We start from the raw sequence: 11277 nt of genomic DNA on the forward strand, positions 1-11277 counted from the left end.
GGGGGGATCCTGCAAAGTCTCAGGATGTCCCACAGGGCAGCTCGATCTACTGAGTCGAACGCTTTACGAAAATCGTCAAAGGCTGAAAAGAAACTCTGACAATATTTGCTTTTGTGCTCCATGAGAACCCTCAGTGCCAGGATGTGGTCGATGATAGACCTCTTAGGCGTAAAACCAGACTGTTCCGGTCGCTGGTAGGTGAGTAAGTGATCACGGATGCTATTGAGGACGACCCTAGCAAGGACCTTACCCGGCACCGAGAGCAGTGTAATCCCCCTGTAGTTGTGGCAATTCAGGAGATCACCCTTCCCTTTCCAGATAGGGATGACAAGTCCCATTTTCCAGTCATTTGGGATGATGCCCATCTCCAAAATGGAAGCAAAGACTGCTTGCCATGCCAAGAGGACCTTACCACCAGCCTGGAGAAGTTCACCCCGGATACCACAGATCCCTCTAGTCTGGTTATCATCGAGAGGAGTTGCAGCACACACATGTACAGCGAATGGTCCAAAAAAGGGAAAATATCCAGTGAGTGTCAGTTCTCTGGGTGAAAATGCTTTGTTGATGCCAGATGTCAGAGGAGAATGGACAAACTGATTCGAGCTGAGTAACTCAAATAACCATTCATTGCAACTGAGGTATTCAGAAGAGAATCTCTGAATGTACAACATGCCAAACCTTGAAGTAGGTGGGCTGCAGCAGCTGGAGACCACACTGGGTGCCACTCCTGTCAGCTAACTAGAAAATGAGGCTACAGTTCCTATGGGCTCACCAAAATTGGATAATTGAAGATTGGAAAAACTTTGTCTGGTCTGATGAGTCTTGATGGTAGGATGGTAGGGTCAGAATTTGGAGTCAACAACGTTAAAGCATGGATCCACCCTGCCTTGTATCGATGGTTCAGGCTGCTGGTGGTGGCGTAATGGTGTGGGGGATTTTTTCTTGACACACTGTAGGCCCCTTAGTACCAACTGAGCATCGTTTAAATGTCACAGCCTATCTGAGTATTACTGCTGACCCTCTCCACCCCTTTATGACCGCAGTTTACTCATCTTTTGATGGCTACTCCCAGCAGGATAAGGCGCCATGCCACAAAGCTCAGATCATCTCAAACTAGTTTCAGTCATCCGGGAGGGGCTCAGAGTAGAGCCGCTGCTCCTCCGCATCGAGAGGAGTCAGATGAGGTGGCTCAGGCATCTGATCAGGATGCCTCCTGGACGCCTCCCTGGTGAGGTGTTCCGGGCACGTCTAACCGGGAGGAGGCCCCGGGGAAGACCCAGGACACGTTGGAGGGACTATGTCTCTTGGCTGTCCTGGGAATGCCTCGGGATTCCCCCGGAAGAGCTAGAAGTAGTGGCCGGGGAGAGGGAAGTCTGGGCATCTCTGCTCAAGCTGCTGCCCCCGTGACCCGACCTCGGATAAGCAGAAGAGAATGGATGGATGGATGGATGGATGGATGGATGGATGGATGGATGGATGGTTTCTTGAACATGACAATGACTGTACTGAAATGGCCTCCACACTCACCAGATCTCAATCCAACAGAGCACCTTTGGGTTGTGGTGGAGCAGGAGATTCATGTCATAGATGTGCAGCTGATAAATTTGCAGCAACTGTGTGATGTTATCATGTCAATATGGACCAAAATCCCTGAGGAATGTTTCCAGCACCTTGTTGAATTGATGCCATGAAGAATTACAGCAGTTCTGAAGGCAAAAGGGGGTCCAACCCGGTACTAGCCAGGTGTACCTAGTAAAGTGGCCGGTGAGTGTATCTGTTCATAGTGACTGATGGACAGATGGGAAGAGCATCAACAACAATAGTAGGGACAACAGCCAGGCTACTCTGCTTAATCATTGGGCACTTGCTAAACAAAAACGTTTTCCATTTCTGTGCTGTCAAGAATTATGGAGTTCATGAACAAGTTCAAGAAAATACACTGCACGGTCTATTATAGGGAGCTCCAGTTCCATCGCCGCCATCCTCTGAGGGGGCGTAGCCCATTTTAATGGTGTCCAGACCAGATGGGGTGGAGCCATCTCAGGGCCCAATGGTGGAGGTAGGTTTCATCTTGGGGTTGCCTGTCAGAACTGCAGATGGGAAAGAAGACAGCGTTAGTCTTGTTGTGGTGTGGTACTGCTTACTTCGGCAGGGCCAGGAAGATGATCCCCCAGGGACACGTGTGTGACAATATATTTACATTAGTAGGGGCCTTTGCCCCCTGCTTACTTCGCTCACCAAACCTTGGGCAGACGCTACGGGCTAGCCACTTCACGGGTCTGCCACTCGCATATGGGAAAGAGAATGTACAATTTAAAAAGATTGTTATTTTCATGGGAATTGTTACATATGCATAATAGAACTAACTATTTTACATTACAGCAAGCAATTAACCATAGTAAAAAATAGGAGAACGTTATAAATTGAAAGAAAATTATGTTTCATGTTGCGTTAGAGGTATTCGTGGCGTTGTATGCTTTCGTTCAGTTTGGGTTTGAAATTAACACACAAATTTTTTTTTTTTACTTTTACTGTAAAACTTCAGTAAAAACAATTTTTTTAATTAACTTTTCGTCAATATCGCATTGAATTTTGATTCCATGTTTGGCGTTACATGGTAACAACGCAACGTACAACTGCCCATAAGTGAATATCGTTTCTTTCTCTCTAAAAAATAAACCGACTTTTTTGAATGTTTGTCCCAGTGATTTGTTAATTGTCATAGCAAAATGGGAAACTGCAAATGTTTTAATACGAATGGCATATCAAGATCTCCTTTGGTGTCCAATGTTATCCACGGAAGATGTACTTCATTACTTTTCTTGTCGACTGTTAAAATTTTACATGTCAGAATTGTTCGACCAATTTTGAATACAACTAATCTTGTCCTATTTCATAGCCCATCACTCAGACATACAATACAAAATAACATTACGATACGTTCTTTTTTCAACAGTAATTCGGCGGGTGGAAGACCGGACAGTGTTAACAGTTGTAGATATTCTTCGGGATATTGTAAGTTGATGTTTTCATCTTCCGCACCATCACCACCAACTGTTTCAGCATAGTCTATTGATACGCATTTAACCAATTTACCGTGTAACCGATCGACAATTGTCACGTTAATTCATTTGACTTCATCGTTTCTCGGTGCTAGGATTGCCTGTGTACTCATTTCTTCTGTTGATAACCCTTTAGGATGAAATTCTTCAATAAGATTTGGACATAATAAATCTTCTTTTATTGGGAACTTAAAGTGAGGAAAACGTAAAAATGTGTAAGAGCTGAGAGCGCAGGAGCTGTGTCTGACAAAAGCATTCACACAAATGAGAGGTGAGAGGACTGTGGGTGTGGGCCGTCAACCGGAAATGGTTGGGAGGAGGGCGGGACTTGAAGCAATCTCATGCCAATAGTCTCTTCTCAAGATTTTCTTTTATAATAGAGAGATACAGTATGTAAATATGTTTACATACATCTTCACTGCTCCTGCACTGTACTGGGGGTACTGGTTTACTTCCAGGTTCATCCCACACATTCCAACTGTCCACTTTATGAACCTTTGTGCCCAGCCCCAAGTAGGATGCCAGTCTGCTGGAGGGCATACTCATGCACAAGGCCCACATGCTGAGTGTGAGCACCCTCTAGTGGTTTGTGGAATCCTTGCACTCTTCATTGCCTTTGAAAGATCAAGGCTATCGCAATATCACTTCCCCAGCGAGCCCTGTCTGCCCACATTGGCACCTTAATGGGCTCTCCATTCACAACCTTTCAATGGCTCTGTACCAGTTTCAGTCCCTAAAGTGTAACCCTTTGTTGTTATGTTGCGTGGGTGTGTGAGTGGGCACTCTTATCGTGGGAGCTCCACAGTGGCCGTGCAGTTTGTGGGCCTGCGATTTCATGCTGCTTCTTGTCAGCCCATTCCTACATTTCTAGAGCCTGGCAGGGCGAATTTTTGGATTTCTCCTAACATTCTCCCCTACCACATCTTGGTTTTTATCATCATGTTTCCGTTATGCTACTGAACACTGCTTAATCCAAACCAACACTCAAACAGATCGGGGTGTAACCAGGCTGTTGTGACTATACGGACTGAGCCATGTTTAAAGTAGTAGCCACCTATGGCCATCAGATCAACTTAGAGGGGCATGCGATGCAGAGTATCAGTCACTGGCGTTATTAACAAGTGTATACATGGGATCAACAGTACAGAGTAATGGGGATTGTGGAAGAGAGGAGAAAAAGAGAGTGCAATGGGTGGAGAAGAGTGTCAGGAGTAATTTGTGACAGACGGGTATCAGCAAGAGTGAAAGGGAAGGTCTAAAGGACAGTAGTGAGACCAGCTATGTTATATGTGTTGGAGACGGTGGCACTGACCAGAAAGCAGGAGACAGAGCTGGAGGTGGCAGAGTTAAAGATGCTAAGATTAGTACTGGGTGTGACGAGGATGGACAGGATTAGAAATGAGGACGTTAGAAGGTTGGCTCAGATTGGAAGGTTGGGAGAAAAAGTCAGAGAGGCGAGATTGCGTTGGTTTGGTGTGACAATAAAGCCACATGACTTAATATTAGCATGGTCCTCCTCCCCTCTGGTTACTGTTTGACAGGTCCATTTTGATGAGCAGACCTTGGACTGGCTGACCACTACCAATATGCCATCTCAAAGATTTCCTGTAGTGAAAATTTGCACCTATTCTGGCGCCACATTGTACAAGGATGAGGTCATCAAGTGGGCGCCTGCCATCCTCAAGGTTTTGTTGACTTGGGCCATGGTGCTTCAGGAAGGTTCAGCTCTGATGATACTAAGTCAGGATCGACTCCAGATTAACTTTCATGCACTTGAACGTCCCTCTAAAGGCCAGAAAGAGGGAGGTCAAGTGTCTCACTGCCGTAAACATCAATGCTGCTCAAACTTCTTGGGAGACTTAACCATTTCCACATATGAGCTGATTATCCTCTCCATTTTCTCGACTGTTGTGAGAGTGAGGTCATAAATGGTTATAATGTATCATTGATGATCTTCTCGGCTGTTGTCAGGATGAGGTCATTCATGGGTATAATGCATCATTGATGACCTTCTTGACAGTTTTCAGGGTGATGTCATACATGGTTATAATGTATTATTCATGATCTTCTCGACTGTTGTGAGAATGATGCCATACATGGTTATGCTGTATCATTGATGATCTTCTTGACTGTTTTCAGGGTGATGTCACACATGGTTATAATGTATTATTCATGATCTTCTTGACTGTTGTGAGCATGATGTCATATATGGTTATGCTGTATCACTGATGATCTTCTTGACTGTTTTCAGGGTGATGTCATACATGGTTATGCTGTATCATTGATGATCTTCTTGACTGTTTTCAGGGTGATGTCATACATGGTTATGCTGTATCATTCATGATCTTCTTGACTGTTGTGAGCATGATGTCAAATATGGTTATGCTGTATCATTCATGATCTTCTTGACTGTTTTCAGGGTGATGTCATACATGGTTATGCTGTATCATTGATGATCTTCTTGACTGTTGTGAGCATGATGTCAAATATGGTTATGCTGTATAATTGATGATCTTCTTGACTGTTGTGAGCATGATGTCAAATATGGTTATGCTGTATCATTGATGATCTTCTTGACTGTTTTCAGGGTGATGTCATACATGGTTATGCTGTATCATTGATGATCTTCTTGACTGTTTTCAGGGTGATGTCATACATGGTTATGCTGTATCATTGATGATCTTCTTGACTGTTTTCAGGGTGATGTCATACATGGTTATGCTGTATCATTGATGATCTTCTTGACTGTTTTCAGGGTGATGTCATACATGGGTATACTGTATCATTCAAGATCCTCTTGACTCTTGAGAGAGTGATGTCATATTAATGAATATAGCAAACCATTCGAGATCTTCTTGACTGTTGTAAGCGTGATGTCATGGTTATAATTTATCATTGTTGATCTTCTCGACTTTTATCAGGGTGATGGTTATAAGGTATCATTCATGTTGCTTTAAAGAAAACAATTAGGGAAATGAAGCCTAACTGCAAATGCAAAGGCAAAGAAACAAGCAGAGCAAAAATGTGTGGCAAGAGGAAAATGAAACTAAAGAAAATGAATGGCTTGCAGACCCTGCCCTCAACCCTCTACACATTGTTAACTCCATCCACATTGGCACCAACTGAAACCGCTCCACAAAACTCTCAGTGTAGACACCAGAGGATGGAGCTATCGGCCCAGGTTAATTGTGTGTCACTCTTACGGCTGAATTTTCCTTTTCTTAAATTTTTGTTAACTCTTGAGTTTCTTCACATTTGTACTTGAGTAAGCTGTACGTGATGGGACTCAACCACAAGTGACGTGTGGCAGCTTACTTTACATTTCCTAGAGTACATTGAGGGGTGAACACTGCCACCTAGTGGTGTTGCATTGATATTACAAATAACATCTGACTGGAAACGTTTGAAATTGAGGGCAAGTTTTCAGAAATTGTACAACAATCCATTAATCAGTTTTTTGAAGTCACTATTCAGGTACAAGGCCAAAGGGGGCCAGACCAAGATGGGTCTCCAATTTTTAACCTGCTAATCAAGAAATGTGTTGGACTGTGGGAGGAAAAGAAGAGGACATGCAAGCTCCACGTGAGAATCAAAGATCCAAGTGCTGGTAAAGTCTGTCCATTTTATGGAGTCAGGGCCATCTTAATGTATGGGCACTGGCCGGGGGCCCACGATATTTCTGATGCCTATGTATGTTTCTGCTTTTCTGTCAAAACAGGGGGTCCTGTGCACTACTTTGCCCAGGGGGTCTATGATGCTGGTAAGATGACCCTGCTTAAGCGTGGCAGAGTAGAAGGATTAAAGACACCTCTGTATACCGTCATGTGAAAAGGTAACACAGAAGACACCACAAAACCTCTGGATATAAACGACATAAATGTGACTTTCATTTACCCACACTGGGCAAGCTGAGATTTGCCAGTTGACCTAAACGTCTTTGAAAGATACAGAGCCTAAGAAAGTCTTCATCCATTGAAAGTTTTCACATTTTATTATTATACAACATTGAATTTAATTTGATGGTTTTTTCCCTGATCAACAGAAAAAGACTCGTTAAAGTCAAAGTGATATCAGATCCCAAAAAAATACTCGACTTCATTTTGTATTCACCCCTTGTCGTGGCCAATAGTTTTGAGAACGACACAAGTATTGGTTTTCACTAAGTCTGCTGCTTCAGTGTTTTTAGATCTTTTTGTCAGATGTTTCTATGAAGTATAATTACAAGCATCTCATAAGTTTCAAACGCTTTTATTGACAATTCCGTTAAGTTTATGCAAAGAGTCAATATTTGCAGTGTTGGTCTTTCTTTCTTTTTCGAGACCTCTGCAATTCACCCTGACATGCTGTCAATCAACTTCTGGACCAAATCCTGACTGATGGCAGCTCATTCTTGTATAATCAATGCTTGGAGTTTGTCAGAATTTGTGGGTTTTTGTTTGTTCACCCGTCTCTTGAGGATTGACCACAAGTTCTCGATGGGATTAAGGTCTGGGGAGTTTCCTGTCCATGGACCCAAAATTTCGATGTTTTGTTTCTCGAGCCACTTAGTTATCACTTTTGCCTAATGTCCTGGTGCACCATCCAGCTAGGGGGGGCAAGGGGGGACATCTGTCCCCGGGCGCAGCATCCAGAGGGCACCAAATTGATGTTTCTTTCTGTTCCCCATTGCATTTTGGCAAACAGGAGGGGGCGTGAAATCTTCAGTTGTCCCCGGGCGCTGACAACCCTTGCTACGCCTCTGGCTCCATCATGCTGGAGAAGGCATTGTTCGTCACCTAACTGTTCTTGGATGGTTGGGAGAAGTTGCTCTCACAGGGTGTTTTGTTACCATTCTTTATTTGTGGCTCAGGATCGGGGCACCACCAGTGTACAGCTTGTTCAGGAATGGCAGTAAGCAGGTGTGAGTGATCTGCACACACAGTAAGGTGAAGACTTTTGGAGGATGGCCTGGTGTCAAGAAGGGCAGCAAAAAAGCCAAGAAAAACATCAGGGACAGACTGATATTCTGCAAAAGGTACAGGGATTGGACTGCTGAGGACTGCTGGGGTAAAGTCATTTTCTCTGATGAATCCCTTTTCTGATTTTTTAGGGCATCCTGAAAAAATATTGTCCACTGAAGAAAAGTTGAGCACCGCTACCATCAGCCCTGTGTTATATGAACAGCAAAGCATCCTGAGACCATTCATGTGTGGGGTTGAGTCGACTCACTCACAATTTTGCCTAAGAAAAAGAATGGTACCAAAATATCTTCCAAGAGCAACTTCTCCCAACCATCCAAGAACAGTTTGGTGTCCAACAATGCCTTTTCCACCATGATGGAGCACTGGGCCATTAAGGCAAAAGTGATAACTAAGTGGCTCAGGGAACAAAATATCAAAATTTGGGGTCCATGGCCAGGAAACTCCTCAGACTTTAATCCCATTGAGATCTTCTGGTCAATCCTCAGGAGACAGGTGGACAAACAAAAACCCACAAATTCTGACAAACTCCAAGCATTAATTATGCAAGAATGAGCTGCCATCAGTCAGGATTTGGTCCAGAAGTTGATTGACAGCATGCCAAGGTGAATTGCAGAGGTCTCGAAAAAGAAAGAAGGGCCAGCACTGCAAATACTGACTCTTTGCATAAACTTAACATCAATAAAAGTTTTTGAAACTTACGAAATGTTTGTAATTCTACTTCATAGAAACATCTCACAAAAAGATCTAAAAACACTAAGGTTAGGACAGACAAACATCACGCACACTGCAGAAAGGTGGCTGCCTTTGACAAATGTAACACGAGTCTGTTGATCACGAGTCCCCATGAAACCCCTGCTTTTAGCCAACTGATGTCAAGGTTTGTGATCAGATTTGTACCTGAATGTGATTTTGTGTTCATTTCATGCGGTGTGTAAAGTTTGTAGGTTTCTTTTTATAGCTGTTTCTGTTTCTAATGAGAGCATTATGGGAAATACTACATTGAATATCTCAAGTACTTAATCAGTCTTCCTCCAATCTTGATGCTGTGTTCTTCTTCATATAGTCCGGCTTCTTGGATTATTTGCTCAGCATATAGATTGAACAAGTATGGCGAAAGGATACAACTTTGGCACAGCAGCAAGGAGAACTGTATGATGGTGACTGGGAAATGAGACATAGTCAAGAACTGAAAAAAATGTAGAAACCTGGGGAACCAATCAACACCACAACCTAAGCCAATAGGAACATCTGACAAAAAGATCTAAAAACACTGAAACAGCAAACTTGGTGAACACCAATACTTGTGCCGTTCTCAAAACTTTTGGCCACGACTGTAGTATAACACTCCTCACTCCCAAATCCTCGCTGCTGTAGATTTAGAAATATCAGAATTGCTCTAATGGAGACCACATTTCTGAGATTTCAGTTGATAGTCATTCATAAATTCACCTGAATGTAGAAGGGTCGACTTGTGGGGGGATTCAGTATGGTGGGCTAACCTTCACAAGAAAGGTAAATGAGCACAAGTCAGGGGATGGAGACAAAAAATCTCCAAATCACAGAGTGTCCCATGGAATCCAGCTCAGTCAATCATGAAGAAATAGAAAGAATACGGCACAGCTGGAAATTTGCCAGAGCAAGCCATCCATAAAAACGGAGGGATCATGCAAGAAGAAAATGAGTGAGCGAGGCCACCATGAACCTCAGAACTCTGAAGGAGTTACAAGCTCTAGTAGCTTAAAATGAGGGAGACAGCACAGACAACAACAGCTGCCTGGGTGCTTCACCAGTCACAGCTTTATGGGAGAAAAACCACACAGGACATCTCAGCTGGAGTTTGAGAAGAGGCATGGGAGACTCTGAAGTCGGCTGGAAGAAGATTCTGTGGCCTGATGAGACTGAAATGGAGCTTTGTGGCCATCAGGCTAAATGGCGTGTTTGTGAACACTACATGCTATCAAAAAAACACACCATCCTCACAACGAAGCTTGGTGGTGGCAACATCATGATGGCCTGATGAGATCTGCAAAACACCTGAGCCTTGGATGAAGATTTCTTTTCCAGCAAGGGAACAACCTCAAGCAGACAGCCAAATGTATGCAAGAATTGCTGAAAAACTACAATGTTAATGTCCTGGAGTGGCCAAGACAAAGTTCAGATCTCAATCTAATGGAGAATTTGTGGCTGCACTTGATAAGCTGGGCGGCACGGTGGCGCAGTGGTAGTGCTGCTGCCTCGCAGTAAGGAGACCTGGGTTCACTTCCCGGGTTCTCCCCGTGTCTGCGTGGGTTTCCACCCACAGTCCAAAGACATGCAGGTTAGGTGATTGCATTGGCGATCCAAAATTGTCTGTAGTGTGTGCTTGGTGTGTGGGTGTGTGTGTGCCCTGCAGTGGGCTGGCACCATACCCAGGGATTTGTTCCTGCCTTGTGCTGGTTGGGATTGGCTCCAGCAGACCCCCGTGACCCTGTAGTTAGGATATAGCGGGCTGGATAATGACTGACTGACTGACTTGATAAGCTCTCAGCACTCACCATCAACACCACATCTGGCAGAGCTCAAGGACTTCAACAAAGGAGGAGAAATGGTAGAGTCCAGATGTGCAAAACTGATAAGAGATCTAGGAAGACCTGGGCATACTGACACGAAGGGGCTACATAGTACTGACCTGAAGGGGGTGAATATGTCAGTGATCAGCTGTGTTGTGTTTTAGGTTTATTAATTTAGACCACTTGGCAGAGATCTCTTTTCACTTTGACTTTTTTCTGTTGATCACTGTCAAACTGTGACTCAATGTTGTGTAACAATAAAAGGTGAACATTTTCATGGGGGTGAGATGCATACTTTTCATAGGCTATAGGCACTTTAGGTGGAAGCCTGCATCAGCAGGAGACCACCATGCAAATGCCACACAGAGACCACTGCAGCAAACAGGGCTGCACACTTGACACTCCAGTTTTAAATGGAATCCACCTGTACCTTTTATTAATGTTACGAGCAGAGTGCCAGACAGTCAGCCCCAGATGTGATGCCAGTCTGTTGAAGGGCAGTCTTACTCATGGGTGAGTCAGGTAAGAACTGGCAGTCAGCACAGATGCGGATTAATTTTGTGCCACCCTGTCACTCCAGTTTTCAAAGTAATCCATCTGAGAAACATCAGTCAAGTGAAGGCTTCCCTCATGTCAGTTTAAGTTCTGCATTGGGGGAAGAAAATATGGAGAGGATGTGTAAACTCCACCTGGGCACTGAAACGA

This window comes from Erpetoichthys calabaricus, chromosome 3 (genome assembly GCF_900747795.2).
Source record: "Erpetoichthys calabaricus chromosome 3, fErpCal1.3, whole genome shotgun sequence".
Taxonomy (NCBI): domain Eukaryota; kingdom Metazoa; phylum Chordata; class Cladistia; order Polypteriformes; family Polypteridae; genus Erpetoichthys; species Erpetoichthys calabaricus.